General features: G+C 38.7%; 2 long non-coding RNA genes across 2 annotated transcripts; both read left to right on the forward strand.

Annotated features, from left to right (window-relative positions):
• The first annotated feature begins 7559 nt into the window (after positions 1-7559).
• On the forward strand, positions 7560-8518 carry LOC136220076 (uncharacterized). Its single transcript, XR_010684388.1, has 3 exons — positions 7560-7696; positions 8131-8234; positions 8451-8518. It is a non-coding gene; the product is annotated as an uncharacterized lncRNA (long non-coding RNA).
• Positions 8519-16425: 7907 nt separating this feature from the next.
• On the forward strand, positions 16426-19678 carry LOC136220638 (uncharacterized). The gene is made up of 4 exons (XR_010684646.1): positions 16426-18520; positions 19041-19164; positions 19266-19340; positions 19560-19678. It is a non-coding gene; the product is annotated as an uncharacterized lncRNA (long non-coding RNA).
• Positions 19679-19927: the final 249 nt, after the last annotated feature.

Consider the following 19927-nt stretch of genomic DNA (forward strand, 5'->3'; position numbering starts at 1 on the left):
TTACTGAACTGAAACATTACTAAATTGAAACATTACTGAACTGAAACATTACCGAACTAAAAGATAACTGAACTGAAAGATCACTAAACTAAAATATCACTGAACTGAGACATTACTAAACTAAAATATTACTGAACTAAAACATTACTGAATATAAACATCATTAAACTAAAACATTACTGAACGGAAACATCATTAAACTGAAACATAACTAAACCGAAACATTACTGAACCGAAACATCACTGAACTGAAACATCACTGAACTAAAACATTACTAAAATAAAATAAACTGAAATGAAAAATAACTTAACGTAACGTAACTAAGTGTAAAGTAACTAACGTAACTTAGTGTAACATAACATAACGTAACGTAACGTAACGTAACGTAACGTAACGTAAATTAGCGCAACTCAACATAATGTAACCTAAATTAGTGTAACTTATCGTACCGTAACTTAACACAACATAACGTAACATAATGTAACTTATATACATAAATGATAATCTCTTCAAACATTTTTTATCTGTTTTTTACTTCTCTAACTTTTTATTATTCTCTAACATTTTGGATTATAATATTTAATGTTTTATTTTAATATGGAAAAGAGAAGCATGACATGCCACTATTGGATTATATATAATTTATAAAAAAAACTCACGAGTCTACTCACGAGCTTTCGAGCCGAATCCGAGGAAACTCAGACTCTGCTCATTTATACTCGAGCCGAGCCTAATCAATCCGAACTTTGACAAAGGTTTGACCGAGCCAAACTCAAACATTTTTCAAACTAAGTATGATCGTTTGCACCCTAAGTCACTCTGATTTGCGGTTTCGTAATAGTTTGATGTTTCCTTACTTCTCAATTGAGCCCTTCTAATTGTATAAGTTGCAAAGGACCCAATCATCTAGCTGAGAGCAAATAAAAAAGGTAAATAACTTATTAGTCCCCTAGTTTTTATCTAACACATTGTTTGATCCCCCTATTTTGAAAAACACATTATGAGGTCCCTATCTTTTATCAGTATTAACACTTTAGTCCTTCTATCTATTTTTTTTAGATTTTTAACCATTGTAGTTGGCATAAACAGTTAGACAGAAAATAATAGAGTAACTTGACCATTTGTATTGTACTATAGCCGTCTTAAAAACTAAGATATGTTCGGTTAAAAATCTAAAAAAATAGGAAAAGGGACCAAAGAGTTAATATTTATAAAGATAGGGACCTTATAATATGTTTTGCATAATAAGACTAAACAGTGTGTTACGTAAAAAAGTGGAGACTAATAAATTATTTACCCAATAAATTTTGTTAATTTAGTTAATGATTTTTAGCAAAAATTATGAGAATCACATAATACAAAATCAGAAGTGGAAAAAAGCACCATCATATCAGAAAGATTATGACAGTAAGAAAGTGTAGGCCATGAATTGAAAAAAAAAAGGATAAAGTTCAAATAAAACCCTTGTGGTTTCACTAATTTTCAGATAAAAGACTGTGGTTTACTTTTTGTCAAAATGAGGATTGAAGTTTTTAACTTTAACAACATAAGGACTTTTTCGATTGATACTATTAAAATCACTTTTGACGACTTCAAAAATGACATATTTTAAGAACTACTAATATTTTAAGCAACTTTAATTCTTCAACTTTTTTATTTTGAGATTGTTTAGATGATGTTTGGTAAAGAGAGAGAAAGTTAATGTTTAGAGAGAGAAAGTTCCAAAAAAGATGATTTTCGAAAATCGAAAATGTAGTTCCATAGAAACTATGATATTGAACAACTTTAATTCTTGAAAATTTTCACTTTAGATCGTTAAAGATGGTTTTAATAGCATTAATCCAAGTTGAAATTGGGAGGAAGAAGGAAACAGAAAAGAAAAGGAGTGGAAACAGATATTTGGGAATTAGTTGATTATTTAATACTAGTAATTTTTGTAACTGAATTTGACAAAAACAATATAAAAGGGTTGAGTTTTGACGATAGGATTAAAAGAAGTTATTTAATTGATAAAAGATAAAAAAAAATCTTTAATTGTAAGCGTAATTTCTTTAAAAAAAATATATATATATCATCCATCATCAAAAAGATTTTGGACGAATTTAGTTTTTAATTTTTTTTTTCCTTAATGATTTTCATATATGATTTTATGTACCAATCATTTTTATGGATTTATTATGGAGAGAGAGTATTTTTGAAAAATGTACACAATCATTTATTACAGAGAGAGAAATATGTCTTTAAGTAACCTGATACCCTATTGGTAACCTCCTATAGCAGGTCATTTAATCAGTCTCCATGGATGGAGACTCACCATTGAAAACTCTTCCATATATATATATATATATATATATATATATAATTATATAGTATAAATTGAAATGTACAATTAAATTATTACCGTGTCAATCAACGTGTCAATAAATTAAAACGAGTTAATAAGTTAAGAGAACTACCTAAAATAGGTAGAACTATACGTGGCTTTGATTCCCGATGTAAAGATTACAAGATTACAAGATATTCATGTTTCAGAAATCTTTATTCGTAGAAAATCGGTTCGCCTTCTAGATTTGTGTGTTCGTTATCCTGTTTTCCGTTCATACCCGATGCCGTTTAGGGTCGAGTGTGATATTTTGAAAATCCAAAAAAGCTTGAGAGGATTTGAGAAGTTTTGATTTTTTGTATTCAAATTGTGAGAAGGGCAAAAATGTCAAAAGAGGGCGGTGATAAGTAATTTAGGGGCGATAAATAACAGTTCACAAAGTAAATGATGGATAATTAGTTACAAAAATAGGTATTACTTATGTTTGAAACGAGACTGAGGGTAAAAAAAAAAATTAAGTTATACAACTAAAATATATGTACTAAAAAATTGTGTGTAATGAAATAGTTTTTTCTTTATAATTTGTCTGATTTGTTGGTTTGAAACTTGTTATACATTCTTTTTACATATATTAGGATTCGAACTCGAGATTTAATTTAAGTGATTTATTAACAAACTAGATTATTGATGATATGTTTAATTGTAATTGTAACCAATGTGTAAAATAGAGGAGAGAGCCAAAGTGAATGTTGGACTATAAAAATAGGAAACTATAAAATAGAATTTAAAAAATAAAATTAGAGTTTGAATAAAATAAAATAAAACATGGGAATAGTATTATGCATACCATTCTTGTTATCCAAAATTTGACTTTGAATAAAAATGAAAAGGAGCAAGTAGAATCTATCAAACCACGAAAAGCAGGAATGGAGTTGGTAATCCGACTTGTCTTTTACTGAATATTTTTGCATATAAATTCAGATTGTAACTCATTCACAAACTCATCATTTAATTCCCAGCAACAGCTTAATTACAGTTTCTTTTCTGACTTGAACTTTTTGTAAAAATTCTGAGTTGATTAAAATTGTCTGTAATTGATGGCTTTTGTGGGTAGTATCAGCAGCAGCAGCTTTACTACAACTAGAATACCAAATTACCTCATCTCCAATAACAAACCTCTCCTCATGTAAGTTTATTTCAGTTTCTAACTTTTATTAAGTAGAGATCATGCATATATATGCTTATATTAATTTCTTTGATTTATAGTATGATTAAATTATTGTTTTTGTTACAGAAAATCAGCAGTCAAAAGAGATCGCCCAAAATCCAGCTCAGGAGGCGGTGCTCAAATTAATAGAGTTCCCAGATCTGGATTATTGCTCAGAACTTTTGATTTAAGGGCAGAAATGACAAGTCCTCATAACTTTAGTTCTGCTGATCCTAATAATAAAACTCGATCAATTTTAGATGATGATGATGCCACCATTTTCAAACTTGAATCTACTCATGATAATTAGTCCTTATTAATTATGTGTAGAATTAATCTTTTGTATATTTTTACAAATTTTGATTAGAAATTCAGAATCTTGGTAGCTCATATATACTGTCATAGTATAAATATTATTTTCTTGTTTTCTTCACAGTGATATATCTCTTCTATTTAATTAGGTTTTCTAGTCTGATGTACACTTCCACTTGTTGTCGTTTAAAACTTTAAGATTGTATAAATACAGGTTGTTCATATTGTTATGCTTATGCAAATATTAGATCTGAATCTGGAATATGGTGCTTTTATCAACAAGCCTAAGTTGGATTATTTCTTCAATATTAGAGAGTGTTCTCTCTCTCTCTCTCTCTCAAGTTTTTGGAGTTGTATTATTCTTGGCTAAGGGAATGACAGTATTAAGCTTATGTTTATAAGGCTAAAAGTATTAATGATCAATTGTCTGCTTTACAATACCTATTCATCATCTTATTGATAAGTTTAATATCTTCTTATAAACCTTTTATGAGGCTAAAGGCACCATGGAACGCTTAAGCTAAACATTACAAACATCTCACGATCACAAACTCAAATATGGTTAACTAGCTTTGAGATTGTTATAAATTCAACTAAAGGGCCTAAAGCCAGCCAGTTATGAGGAAACACCGCCTTTAGAATCCCACTTTCTTCCAACGTGTTTTTAGGGAGGTATTCCAATAAATCCTGCCTCGACCAAAATCTCCATATATCTAGATATTTTTATAAAACTTAACTTCTTTTGCATTCTTCTTTCTCTTTGTTCTGCTAAGAAAATATTCATCCAAACAATAGATATTTTTCCTTTCTTTGTACATTGTAATAACAAACTAACATACCTGTGTCATGAGTTTTGGTTTCTCTCCAAATATAGAGACCGGATTTTTAGACTTAGTGACCAGATCAATTAGGCCTTTAATTGACTGATTGCCAAATGTTTGAGACCATTTGTCAGTTGCAAAAGATCGAATTCATAAGTTACCACGTATATGCTACCAACTATTGAACTCAAATCCAACACTAATCTATAGGTAAATGTAATTAAAAACTACTAAGTCGGTCGCTAAATTTACCACGGATTTTGCGACCATATTTCTACGGAAGTTTAGGACTGAATCCGCCACCTAAATTATAAGTGTCAGATTACTGCTAATATTTTCTGTCGAAATTTCTGGAGAGCTTAAACTGTGGAATTAGTGACTATTATAATCCGCAACAAATTTTTAGACAATTTTTAGTATAGTTTTTTTTCTTTTTATAAATGATAATTATTATTACTATTTTACTTTACTGAAGTTAAATATATATTTTTTTTGGTAAACACTGAATTTAGATATTAAAATAACCGTTTAAGAAATTTTGTAATAAAACAAACAATATAAATTAATTAAAAATATTTTGATAGATAATAGTTAAAGTTAATGTATACATAAATTTGAAGTAAATTTAAGGCAAAAAGCATCCTGAAGCCCCTGATCTTTCATTGTTTGGTGCATTAAGCCCTCGATCTTTTATTTAGACACATTGAGCCCCTGATCTTTCACCATTTGGTGCATTAAGCCATCGATCTTTCATTTAGACACATTGAGCCCTTGATCTTTCATATATGGATGTATTAGGTCCTTCCATAAATCAATTAATATATAGGTTTATTAAGGGCATGTTTGGTGTGATAACAAATGATGTTCTAAAAATAACAAATTCTAAAATAAAAAATATATTATACAAATTAATAAAAATAATTTAAATAAAAAATAAAAAATTTATTGAACACAATAAAACCTTGTTTTTCGATAAGTATGTTCTAAAAATAAAAATAATGTTAAAATTGAAACACATTTTGTGGAAATAAGAAGGGTAATTTTATCAATAACAAGTAACTACAAACAACTGTTCATGAAAAGAGCTTTTCGTGAAAAGCTTCAAAATGTTACAGTGTCCAGAGAAAATGCGAAACGCTGCAGTTATATAAACCTAACCAAACATGCCCTTAATAAACTTATATATTAATTGATTTACGGAAGGGCCTAATACACCCATCACTACAAGAAAAACGCGTTTTACCAACGGAATTCACCGACGGAATAAATTCCGCTAGTAATCACCAGCGGAATAGCAGCGGATTTGTATCCGCTGTTGATCAGCGGCGAAATAGTAGTAGAATTAAGGTTTCGCTACTGAATTGTAATCTTAGCAGCGGAATTTTAACATACCGACGGAATTCCGCTGGTAATTAAAATAATAATAATAAATATATAACTTTTTTTTATTAGGTGGGGATACCCAATTTCATTTAAGCGGCAATTATTTCTATTCTCCCTCCATTTTTTATTTTGAGATTTTCTGAACCCTAATTTCCCTCTCCCTTTTCTCTCTGGATTGTAACCTAACTCTTATCTCTTTCCCTCGAGATCGCTCCCTTCTTCTTCCCTTTCTTTCTCGATCAGTCACCACTCCCTCACCTCTCTCTCTCTCTCTACATTAATATCCTTTCTATTACTCAGACGGATTACTCAAAGTCATCACATAATTACTGGGACAGATTGTATTACTCGAAAGGAAGAACTCGGAGCTATATACTTCTGTATGTTAGGTAAGTTAGCTTTTTAGATTTGCTAAATTTCAGAATGAGTTTGGGGCTTTTAATTTTGAACGGGATTTCTTCATGTTGTTAGCTTTTGATTTTCGATTCTTGGTGTATTCGATTTAGTAGCTGCAACTGGATTTTTGTTCTCTGCTATTCACTATACCATGTATGACTTATAGTATGGTAGGAAATTTACTGTAGATTTTGTTCTGGCATTCTGATTTATTTTGATTATTTTTGTTGAGTAACAATAGATGTATCTATGATTGAATTTTATATTTATGTCATAAAATCAAAACTCTCTCAATCAGTTCAAGAAAACCACCAAAGAGTAAAACTATTTATTTATTTTTATCTATTTAATAGGAACATGCAGTAGAAAGCTTTAAACAAGCTCAATTTCTAGTATGACATATTTATTTTCTTAATAATAGGTTCCCAGTTATTGATTTTTATCTACTTCAACATTGCAGGAAAGAGGAAACCTCACCTCCTTTCTATCTAGAAGTGCTTCGACATAGATCCAACAAATTGTTTCTCTGTGATAACATGTTTTGTGAAGAAGTGATAATGAGTATTCACTTTTTGGTAAAGCTATGGTCTTTTGCAAATATGCTTCTATCTCTTAGAAATGTCATATTTCTTTACAATGCTAATGAATGAACCAAGTATTTCATTTCTTTACATCTGTCAATGCATATTTACTTTAACTGTTGAAACTTTGATGGAGTTATGTTAAAGCACCAAAACTTGATAAGACTATTGATGAAGTGGATGATGGAACTGATTAGATGTTGCAATCTTTTGAGGAATTAATGAAAGAATAAAATTCATCAACTCTTTTGATAAATAGCAGAGTTATTTTATAGGCATATTCTTTTGGAATTGTCTCTGGATCCATTCCCCACTTCTTAATTTTAAAGTTAATTCCTTTTTTATAAAACCATATTATATTGATCTTTCAAGTAGTGGTGAAGGGTAAAATTTAGTTTTTCATTTTACTTTAAAATAAAATTTTAAAGTTCCTTTTGGGTAATCAGGAGTTCAAGGTTTGTCTAGTGATGCATGAACTGGTTTTACCCCTTGTGGCTGGCATTTTTCAGTTATGACCTCATGGAGGTCTTGGATTTGACAAAGGCTTACCCCATATGGTTTCAATACAATGTTGCTGATGCTACTTGTATTCCACATGTACTACTTGTATATGCGCAATGATAATGAGACAGCTGAGAAATAGAGGAAAAGCTGGAGAAGATATAAGATCTGGTAAGCCTATTACTGCTGTAGTTGTTTCTATCAATTCATTTCATGACTTTTGGGAGGTTTTGAAAACTTCAATTAATGCAAAAGTTTATTTTGTTTATATAAAGTCACATTTCACAAAATCTTAGGTAATTTTAATGTCGGTATTTTGACTGACTAGGATGGCTATAACTAGGGGTGATCATGGTTCTGTTCGGTCCAAAAACCGAATTGAATTGAATTGGACCGAACTGAATTTCTAGTATTTTGTAGGACCGAATCAAACCTAATTGTAATTCAGTTCGGTACGGACTGAACCGAAATATTTCGATCTTGTTTATGTTTGGACCGAACTAAGCACATAAGTTTTTTAATCCAATTTAATTTTTTAATAACATCCATGTACTGTCTATATGTAATTCATAGACTTAATTCTCTGCCCTTTTTTTCTTTTTCAGACAGTTGTTAACCAAGCTCAAATAATCGTCTTCTTCTTGAATAAAGAAGCAAAATGACATGGAGATGCAGATGAGAGAGCAGTTAGGATCTTTGCTTGAAAAGGGTTTGTGTCCTGCTCTGTTTCTGGTTGGCTATTATATTTGATTTTTGCATCCAATCTCTAAATGCCTAAGAAAAGGGTTCAAATTCTTGTTTGGTCTTAAAATGATAACTAGTAGTGATTGGTTTCTCATTTGTATTTGACAAGTCAATTTTTTTTACTGTCAGTAAAATAATTTCTCTTGTTGATAGTCCTACTTAAATCTTGTAACTTTTGCAGTTTCACGATGTTAGAACAGGAGAATCATAGCCATTGTTATGGTTAACGAAGAGGCAGTAGGATTTGAATCACGTGGAGCTGAAGCAAAAATCCTCTACGGTATGGGTGCATCTCTAGGACAGAACTTACAGTACTTGTGTGGATCTCTAGTACTCATGTTAATACGTTTTTGCATTTTAATGCAGAGAAGCATAGGACTTGCTCCTCTCCAGTTGTTCAAGATGAATACCATTATTGCAAAACCTCAGGGCAGGGAGTAAAGCCGTAGTTATAAAATTCTATTGCTGCCTCTTTATAACACATTTTACTTATATTGTATTCCAGGCTCCTCTTATCAGAGGTAAATATAGATATGTTCATCAGATGGTGGATTGATGTGTTTGATTTCTGATGACCCGCGAAGCCAAACCGGGCCGAATTCATTACACGGGCCCATCCCATACTTAGATCCAGGGTCTAGGATCGGATGGGACCCGAATAGAGGAAGCGGGTGAAGTAAGTAACTGCCCCGAATTCCTAAATGGAGCATCAAAACTCCCACTCAAAACAAACGATACCACGTTTGTTGCCACGAAAGCCACGAAAGGGACATGGCCTAAAAAGGAGTAACCGCCCTCGGAACGTGGCCTGGAAGGAGTAACCGCCCTCGGAACGTGGCCTGGAAGGAGTAACCGCCCTCGGCGGTTACTTAAGAACACTTATAAAAAGCCATAAGGCCAAAGGGGAGAGGTACGTTCACATTTTTCCCCGTAATGCTATTATTACCAACCTTCATACAAAGAACTGACTAGATCGTCGGAGAGTTTTCCCGGAGATCCCGTCTCCGGTTCTGTTTTGCAGGTAACTCCGGCGAAGATCATCAAATCGGATTCAGCAAGTTATCATTGGTGCGGTGAGCGTGGACCTTTTTTACCAATATTTGGTTAAAGGTACACAAAGAACATGTCAGAACCATCACGAACGACCGGCGTTACAACCAGATCAACTAGTATGAACTCAAGGGGTCCACGGACTGCGAATTCACAGCCTGCGAGTACACAACCTGTGGTGCCTAGCTCGACGAACCCTTCGGGACAATTGAGTCCATTATTGGAAGTCCAAGTGCAAACTGAGATGGAGATGTCCAATAGCGATTTCGTCCAAATGGCAGGACAAGTCTTGGCTTCAAATATGAGCCAAGCGGCGGGGGATCGGATGATTGGTTTACTAACCGCAATCGCTGATCACAATAACGCCGTGGCGGCTGCTCCTCAACAACCTGTTGTCATCTCCACACAACCATCGACTACTGCCACCATATCTGCGCTTCCGCAGCCATCTCGAGAGCCAAATCAGATAGGTCAGAGTAGTCGCATGAACCCACACAGCCACCCATGCAACTACTCGTATCACGATCCTAGTATGACGATCCATCCGACCTGGCAAACATCCCAACCGACGTTGGGAATACCAGGAATCCTTCCACTACAACACACGGAGCCTTTGGTTTGCGGGCATTCAGAGTTAATGACGTCTGGGGCGAATACGTCTGGGCAGGGGCACACTTGGAACTTTGATCCTATAACCGGACGGCGGCTAGAACCACGGCGAGAACAAATCTCAACATCAATTGGCGGGTGGATGTCACCCAGAGTTCACCAGCAGCGGATGGAGGAGATTCGGCGAATACCCCATCCTGAGTTGGAAGATCAACTACGGAACATGATGGAGCGAATGGGGTACACGCCTAGGGCGAGAGCAGAGGTGCAGAGTGATTCGCCTTTTGCTCCGTCGTTGCGAGAATTTATACCAGATCACAGGATAAAGGCGCCGACGATACCTAAATACTATGGGGATCCAAATTCTGATCCTGAGGCTCATGTCAGGAACTACAGAGAATTAATGGATGTTGCCGGAGCGAGTGAAAGCATAATTTGCAGATTATTCTCGACCACTTTGGGCGGAGCGGCATCTGATTGGTTTCGGTCTTTACCTGCTGAATCTATTCACAACTTGAATCAATACAGTCGTGATTTCTGTGCAAAGTTCGTGGGCTGTAAAGCAGCGGATGTGACGGATAGGCAGCTGAAGGAGATCAAACAGAGGAACTATAATTCCCTAAGGGGATTTGTTGTCGCATTCAACGATATTCTGGTGCGGTTGCAGAACCCGGATATCGTGAGCATTCGCAACATCATGGCGGATGGAACCACGGATTGGAGCATGCGGGAGGAAATCATCCGCAACAAGCCGCGCACAGTGGCCGAACTCATGAAGATAGCAAAGGAATTCATGGAAGTGGACGATGTCAACAGAGAACATAGAGCTCAAACCCGGAGAGAGAGAGATGCTGCTAGATCCACTTCGGACAATCGGCGCCAGACCCAGTCCAAGGTAATTTTGTTCGCAGAAGCGATCGCTCCTTTCAAGGGGGAGGATATCAAACACCATTGAATACGACTCGCCAGGAGGTGTTACTTTGGATCGAAAAGAACCCCCTGAAGAAGGATGTGCGGTTCCCCGAGGCGAAAGGCCGAACTAGTTTGGGGCGATATCCTAACAAATATTGCAGGTTCTACAGATTGAACGGCCATGACACGAACGATTGCTATGAACTGAAGAAGGAAATAGAAAAGCTGATTGAGAGGGGCAAGCTAAGCCAATTCGTAAGAAAAGAAACGATTGATGAGAAAACAACGCTCCTGCATGAGGGAGAAGCAAGGCCCGAAAAGAAACAGAAGAAAGGGGTGATAAACGTGATAGCTGGCGGGATCTATGAGCCGCCAACAAAAAGGGCTCGCCGTGAACAGCGAAAAAGCAACACGCATAGGGGGGATGCCCTCAATTACTCATTTGCGCGAATCACGGAGCCGCATGCGGATGCCTTGGTGATTACGATGGCCGTAGAAGGATGGGACGTTAAGCGGGTCCTTATTGATACCGGCAGTTCTTGTAATGTTATTACTCGGACTGCATTCAACAAGTTGGGAATTAATGACGAGCGAGTGGAACATACATTCATGGATGTAACTGGTTTTGGGGGTCAATCATCTCAAACAAGTGGACAGGTGGTGTTGGAAGCAGAAATGGGCGATAAGAATCTAAAATGGCGAGGTGATCTAGAATTCGCAATTGTTGATCTCCCATTGGCCTACAACATAATTCTAGGGCGTCCGTTCCTATTGGAAACGGAGTCGCTCATCTCAATGAAGCATTTGACATTGCATTTGCCAACACACCAAGGGCGGGTCATAGTTGAAGGAGATCAACTTGTGTCTCAACAAGCCTATACATTGTCACTTGGACCAAAGCCAGATGAAGATGATAAAGTTGATGAGAAGTTGCCGGCAGAAGCATTAGGAGAAACAGAACTATTCGCCATCTCAAATGACAAGAATGTACGAATAGCGGCAGGACTCCCCGAGGAAACGAAGAAAGCCATTACGGAGGTGTTGATCCAATGCGAGTCGGCATTCGCCGCTCCGAATGAAGTGCTGAAAGGAATAAGTCCAGATATAGGAACCCATCGGTTGAATGTGGACAAAGGTGCAACCCCAGTGCGACAGAAAAAGAGAGGACACGCTCCAGAGCGGCAGAAGGCGATTGAAAAAGCAGTGGCAGATTTGCTAAAATCGGATGCGATTTGAGAAGTCACGTATCCGGAGTGGCTAGCCAATGTGGTGCTAGTCAAAAAGCCAAATGGAACGTACAGAATGTGCGTCGACTTCAAAGATCTGAATAAAGCATTTCCGAAGGATATGTATCCGCTGCCTAACATTGATATATTAGTAGATGGAACTGCAGGATTTGAGGCTTTATCGTTCACCGATGTGAAATCCAGCTACCACCAGATACCCATGGAGAAGGCGGATGAAATCAAGACATCATTCATAACTCATCAGGCAACTTATTGCTTCAAGGTGATGCCCTTTGGACTGAAAAATGCGGGAGCAACATATCAACGAATGATGAACAAAATATTTTCAGACAAATCGGGCGAGAACTTCTCGATCTATGTGGATGACATGATCATTAAAAGCAAGAAGATGCAGAACCACCCGAAGGACATTAAGGAAATCCTGGAAGTGCTAATCAAATATGGCCTCAAATTGAATCCAGAGAAATGCACATTTGGGGCAAGAGCGGGAAAATTCCTGGGTTTCATTGTTAGTGGCAAAGGAGTCGAGGCAAATCCCGAGAAAGTTAAAGCGGTAATGGAGATGAAGACACCGAGGAACATAAGGGAAGTACAGAGACTGAACGGGCGGCTGGTGGCATTAGGGCGATTCATATCATGCTCAGCTAGGAGATGTCTACCTTTTTACAACGCCATCAAAAAGTCTAAGTCCTTCAAATGGACGGCGGATTGCCAAGAAGCATTCGAAGGGATAAAGCGACTGCTATGCTATCCGCCCTTAATGAGCAGGCCGGAGGATGGAGAAGATTTATTTCTTTACGTATCCGTCACCAGTATGGCGATATGCACTGTGATGGTGCGAGAAGAAGAGGGCCAACAATATCCAGTGTACTATGTGAGCAAAGTCTTGAAGGATGCAGAACTTCGGTATTCGAAGTTGGACAAAATGGCTCTCGCGGTGATGACCACGGCGGCTAGGCTAAAACCATACTTTCAGGCGCATACTATCATTGTGAGAACCGGAATTCCAACGCGGAAGGTACTGCAGAAACCTGATGCATCCGACCGATTAATGGAATGGTCAATTCGCCTGGAGGAATTCGATATTCGCTACGAAGGGAGACCAGCACTAAAGGGTCAAGTACTTGCCGATTTCGTGAATGAATTCACGTGGGATGAAGATGAACGTCCAAAGGCACAAAAAGAAGAGTGGAGAATGTTCACAGATGGGGCATTGTCCACGGATGGAGCTGGACTAGGAGTCGTCATCAAAGGTCCGGAGGTTATTCGCCTGTACTATGCGGCAAAGTTAACATTCGAAACTACCAATAATGCCGCAGAGTATGAAGCAATGATATGCGGATTGAAGCTGCTTAATGAACTTACGCCAGAAAGAGTGGTGATCTACATCGATTCTAAACTCATGATAAATCAGATCACAAAAAATTATCTGGTGAAACAAGAAGATCTGGTCAAATACCATCAGGTAGTAGGCAGATTGACGCAGGAGTTAACACACAAGGGAGTCATCTGGGAAATGGTGCATGTTCCAAGAGGCCAAAACACAAAGGCTGATGAACTGGCAAAAGCAGCGGCGAGTAGAGAACCATGGAATCAAAAAGCATGCAATTTGGAGATAAGATCCGCACCGGCATTTGAAGTCGATCAGATTATGGTCATTGAAGAGCTGGAAGATGATGAAGATTGGCGGATACCCATCTGCCAATATCTGGAGCAGGGAGATTTGCCGGATGACAAAAGCCTAGCCAGAAAGCTAATTGGACAATCAGCGAGATACTCAATTCGAGATGGAACTTTGTATCGAAAATCATATACATGTCCATGGTTGAAATGTGTTAGCCGCAATGAAGGAGACTACGTACTGCGAGAACTCCATGAAGGAATGTGCGGCGCACATGAAGCATCCGCGGCGTTGGTAAGAAAAGTCAAGCTAATGGGATACTATTGGCCAAAGGTGATGGAGGATTCCCAGAAGATGGTAGCGGAATGTCACAGCTGTCAAATCCATGCGAATGAAAAGCACGTTCCCGGAGCCGAACAAATCTCTATAATGACGGCATGGCCATTCGCAACATGGGGAATCGATATAGTGGGTCCATTCCCAGAAACGACAAAGAAAAGGAAGTACTTGGTAGTCGCAGTTGACCACTTCAGCAAATGGGTAGAAGCGGAGGCAGTAACCGCTCAAACACCTGAACGAATGATCGAGTTCTTACGAGAGAACATTATCATGCGATTTGGAATCCCGCAAAAGCTTATAACTGACAACGGCACCCAGTTCAACTGTGTCAAGTTCAAAGCATACTGCGAAAGCATGGGGATCAAGAATCATTTTTCTTCCGTAAACCATCCCCAATCGAATGGTATGACAGAGGTTACCAACAGGGCCATGATTCAAGGGATCAAGAAGCGGCTAGGCGATAAAAAAACAGGTTGGGCGGATGAGATACCCCATATGTTATGGGCATACAGAACTTCTGTAAAAGAAGCAACTGGCGAAACACCTTTCTCGCTGGTTTATGGAGCCGAAGCAGTCCTACCTGTTGAAATCAAGTCGCCTACAGATCGAATAATTTATTATTGCGACACACAAAATCCTATCAACATTAGAGATGCATTGGATTCTGTTGAAGAACGAAGAGAAAAAGCTTACATGCAAATGGCAGTATACCGCAATAGGGTCAAGAAATATCATGACAGAAGGGTGCGAAAAGTGATAATCAACGAGAATGACTTGGTCTTGAAAAAAGCGGATAAAATACAATCCAGAGATGGCAAAGGCAAATTAGGCGTCAACTGGATCGGACCATACAGAGTATCCAATAAGCTGGGACCATCAACTTTTGAAATAGAAGAAATGAGCGGAAAAAAGCTCCCGCGCACCTGGAATCTAGAAAATCTGCGCCTATATAAACGGGCCGGGTAGTTCAGGGAAATGACGAGTACTCTTTTTCCTTTTATGAGTTTTTTCCCACTGGGTTTTCTGATAAAAGGTTTTAATGAGGCTTTGATCCCACACATTTCATATACCAATGTAACAAAAAGTCTTTTCTTTTATCAATAAAGATATTCAATTGTTGCATACAGCGTCTGAGTACGGATCCTTTTTAGGACAACCACTTCAGTGTGTTATCTACAAACAAAAGGCGGGTAAATCGCGCAAAAACCTTATGGTTAAACTTAAAAACACATAAATGTGTTGCCTATTAAGAAAGGCGGATGCATGATTACGCATCACTCGCAAAAACCTTATGGTTAAACTTAAAAACACATAAATGTGTTGCCTCTTAAAGAAAGGCGGATGCATGATTACGCATCACTCGCAAAACCTTATGATTATATTATTTTTGAAAGAAAAATTATAAGATAAGGCATAAAATTAAGCGAAAGGTCTTGTGGTGCCTCTTTTTCCGCGTTCTGAGTAGGGATCTCGCAGCTAATTGGAGAGTTCTGAAAACTCTGCCAATCTAAGAAGAGTACCTCATCCATATCAGCATCCTCGGCTTCCAGCTTGTCCCACTTCTCAGTTAGATCCTTTTCGGGGATGGGAACCTTGGGGCGGCTAAGTACTCGATTTGGATGCCCATGCTCATAAGCGGCATGAATTCGCTCCCCATACCAATAGATGCGAGCACCATCTTCGGCTAGAATCTCCTCAGCTTTCTTCTTTTGCATCTCCAGAGCCTCCTTGGATGAATTTAGATCATCAAGGACCTTTTGCAGCTCGTCGGACTTAGCCTGGAGGGATCTGAGAGCTTCCTCCTTCTCGCTCATAACCTTCTGACAAGCGCCTTCAAGAGCCTTTACCTTCCCTTGGACATCATCATAAAGCGACTTCTAAGTCGCCAATTCAGTACCAAGGTTCTCCAACTCTTTGGCTCGTTCAGCATCCCTTTGGAGAGCGCCCTCCGCGAAATTGATAATCTGCATATAAGACGGCTCGTGAATAAAAAGGGCGAATAGAAACATGCGACTACTATGGACACAAGATCCTTGAAAGGGAATGACAAGCCTCTTCCCCCAAAACAACAATATACCTCTATGGCACGCTTCTCAATCCCCTCCATTGCAGTAGGAAGCGGTACTTGTTCTCGCACACGGGAAGCAGAGGGGAGCCGCCCAAGGACATTGCATATGGAAGAGACAATGTCCTTACAAGAAAAGCTCACGGCCATACCAAAGGTCCTAGTCCACCACCCGCTGATGTCGGGAATCGGTTGCGAATGCATAAGGAGAAAGATCAGGAGAACAGCAGATAACTCATGAGGAAAAGTTAACAACATAAAAAAAGGGGGGAATGGATTGAGATACCTCGTGAATTGGAGTACTGCTCTTTCCTTTGGACGGGGCGGATACGGGTGTGCCGCCAACAGTGAGGGACACAGAGGTGTTTTTCTTTCTAGGACGAGAAGACTCTGTATCCGCATTATGCTTCCGCTTCCTAGTTAAGGGAAGGTCCTCGGAAGCAGAAGCTGGACCTTGTGAAACGGAGGCCCTTACGGGAGAAGCCGCCTCAATAGAAGTAATCGCCCCTCCAGGAGAATTCGCCCCTGCAACGGAAGTGGTCCCCGCCATCCGCCTTTTCCTTCTCGCTAGGGCTTTCGCCTCCCGATCTGCAGCGAGTTGAGATAAAGGATCACCCCTGCAAAGGGTTAAAAGAAATCATCAACTTGGAAATAAAAAAATACCTTGAACAAAAACGCGATAAGGGATATAGACAACGCGATCTCCCTCGCGGTAGGCAATCGCTACTCGGCTCCTTAGCATATGGAAGGCCTGATCATATGTCTATACGAAAGGAGGCGTACTCTTCAAGAACTTTATAACAGCGGATTCTTCCTCACTGGGGTAACCGAAGTTCAAACTCTTTACATTGGGCCGGCCCCAGCAGCGAAGGAAGTTTGGATTCCCTTCATTAAACTTGATAAAGAAGTAAGATCGGTCCCACTCGCGGATCTTGTTCAGCTTCTCGTCGAAACCATAGTAACCGCTCTGACGGATGAAAGTTTGGATACCCCGCCGAACTTTTGAAATGATGAAGCTTGGAGAAAATTTTGAGCGAGAAGGGAACCTCCAGACAATCCGCCAGAAATTTGTCCAGAGTTAAGTCGACCCATCCGTTGGGATGCAATTGACCAGGTGCGATTCCGTAACCGCCAAGGACGGAGGCAATCTCATCCGCCAGCGGATACGTGAAACCGCAGATAATCTGGGCGACGAAAATGGTGAAATACCCCTTTGGGTAGTCGCCCGGTCCTCTATCCCCCCCGGGAATGAGGGCTTCGAGACCTTGAAGCCAAGAATACTGCTCCCGCAAGTCATCAATTGTCTCCTGAAAAACTAGGCTTCCCGATCTGTCCTTCTTCGGTAGCAAACGAGGGGTTGGGACAGGTGGCGGAATCAACTTTTTAGGGTCAAAACCTAAACCCTCATCGGATGTATTCGCTAGGTGGAGGAAGTCGGCGGGATGAGAATCAGACCCAGGAGAGCTGGTTGAAGCTTCATCAACCATCTCATCGACCTCATGAGATACCTCGCGGACGTAATTTTCATCGAACGGTGCGAAGTCGAGGTCAGGGTTCGACATATTGATGAAGAAAAATGAACAGAAGTAAAGAGTCGAGCGAGGTACAAGTTGTGGAAAGGAAAACTTACATATGAAAGACTACACAGAGAAGAATGAATGCGAAGAGGTTGATGTCGGAAAAGAAACGACGATGCCGGAAAAGAAACGATGGACAAGGAAATTCACAATTTTTGAATTTTGAATATCCAGACAAAAACGAAGAGTCCCCTATAAAAAGACCCTAAAGGGCTCTTGCCAAACTAAGGGGGAGGCATGTGATGACCCGCGAAGCCAAACCGGGCCGAATTCATTACACGGGCCCAGCCCATACTTAGACCCAGGGTCTAGGATCGGATGGGACCCGAATAGAGCCCGAATAGAGAAAGCGGGTGAAGTAAGTAACTGCCCCGAATTCCTAAATGGAGCATCAAAACTCCCACTCAGAACAAACGATATCACGTTTGTTGCCACGAAAGCCACGAAAGGGACATGGCCTAAAAAGGAGTAACCGCCCTCGGAACGTGGCCTGGAAGGAGTAACCGTCCTCGGCGGTTACTTAAGAACACTTATAAAAAGCCATAAGGCCAAAGGGGAGAGGTACGTTCACATTTTCCCCCGTAATGCTATTATTACCAACCTTCATACAAAGAACTGACTAGATCGTCGGAGAGTTTTCCCGGAGATCCCGTCTCCGGTTCTGTTTTGCAGGTAACTCCGGCGGAGATCATCAAATCGGATTCAGCAAGTTATCAATTTCATATCTGAAGCTATTCGTTTCTGTTAAGTGATGGCTCTTGTGAGTCTAACTGTTCAGAGAAACTAGTTCAGGAGAGAGTACACATCTCTCTTAAATATTTGTCTTTCATGGTACATTCCTTCTCCAGTTGCTTTGTGGTGGATATGCAATATACCTTATGACTATATGAAAGAGAAAAAGCACAAATACACTAGACTACCAGTTACCTTTTAACTTGATAAATCAATTATAGAAACACAATTATCTATTTCTTAGCTACTTTAGAATGTAAGTTGGACTCCATAGATGATGTTGTGTTCTTTTCATTTTAGATTTTTGTTTTTAATATCTTTTGCATGGCCCTTCACAGCCCAACCCAATAAAATTGGCATATATATATATATATATGTAATTCCAAGCCTGCCCTGCCTCAGACATGTTTTGCCTTGATCTTCAGTGATTCATTGTCTAGTTAAAACATGATCTTTGAAGGTTGTTCTTTCAAGAATGAAGTTAGTAAATCCTGCAGTTAGTTTTGTTATTTTGATTTTTTTTTATTACTTTCATAGCTTGGACAAAATGTCCATCATTTGCATATGTAATTGTTCAGGCAGATTTAAATCATCTTAGTAATTTCTCTTTTTTCTCCAGATGGGGAAGTCTGGTTTCGGGATTCTTATTTCACTTGGTCATTCCCTTGGTAAAAGGGTAAAACTGTATATGAAGAGTTCATGAGGAATAGGGGAAGTTGAAGTTGTTATCTCTGGTGTTGCGGGTAGGCGACATTCCATTTAGTTCATAGTCGATCATCTAGAGCATTATCTCACTCATCAGGTTTCAATATGATGTCCGTTATGTTGTTTTGATCTGTTATAGGGCTCTCTGCATTCCACACTCAATGAAATAGTTGCTATCAAGGTTCTTGATTTGGAGAGGTTTAACAATGACCTGGTAAGTGCTTTAAATTTTTGCACAAGTCTCAGACATTTGTTATTTATTGGGTTGGATATTTGCTGGAGTTTTATCTATTTCTTTCTTGTGATTATGATTACTCTGTTTGTATATGCTCATATCTAGGGGTGTGAATTAGTTGATTGCACATCTGCATTTCGCGCATTAAATTGAGATTTTTGTGATATGGATTGTTTAGCTTCTCTCAATTTATGGCAGGAATTGGATGTTAAGGGGAACTGATTGGCAGATCATATCTATTTATAAGTCCTTAGCAATTAGTGTAAGTCTAGAGCAGATTAGGTTCAGTCAGTTTATGGCAGGAATTATTTGTTAAAGGCAATGAAAATCATGAGTTGTAATCGTGTGAATCATAAGACTCAAATTTGTATATATATCATATAGGAGTTCCCTTCAATCCAAATAAATTGACTAATTAAAAATGTAATTAATTTTTTTTTCAATTTTCAATATTAATCACCGACGGAAAATGGTCGGAAATATCCGTCAGAAATATGCACTGGCCAAATTGGGGTCGGTAATAGTTGGTCGGTGTTCAAAATTTACCAGCGGAATCTTCCGACCCA

This window comes from Euphorbia lathyris, chromosome 2 (genome assembly GCF_963576675.1).
Source record: "Euphorbia lathyris chromosome 2, ddEupLath1.1, whole genome shotgun sequence".
In the NCBI taxonomy this organism is placed as follows: Eukaryota; Viridiplantae; Streptophyta; class Magnoliopsida; order Malpighiales; family Euphorbiaceae; genus Euphorbia; species Euphorbia lathyris.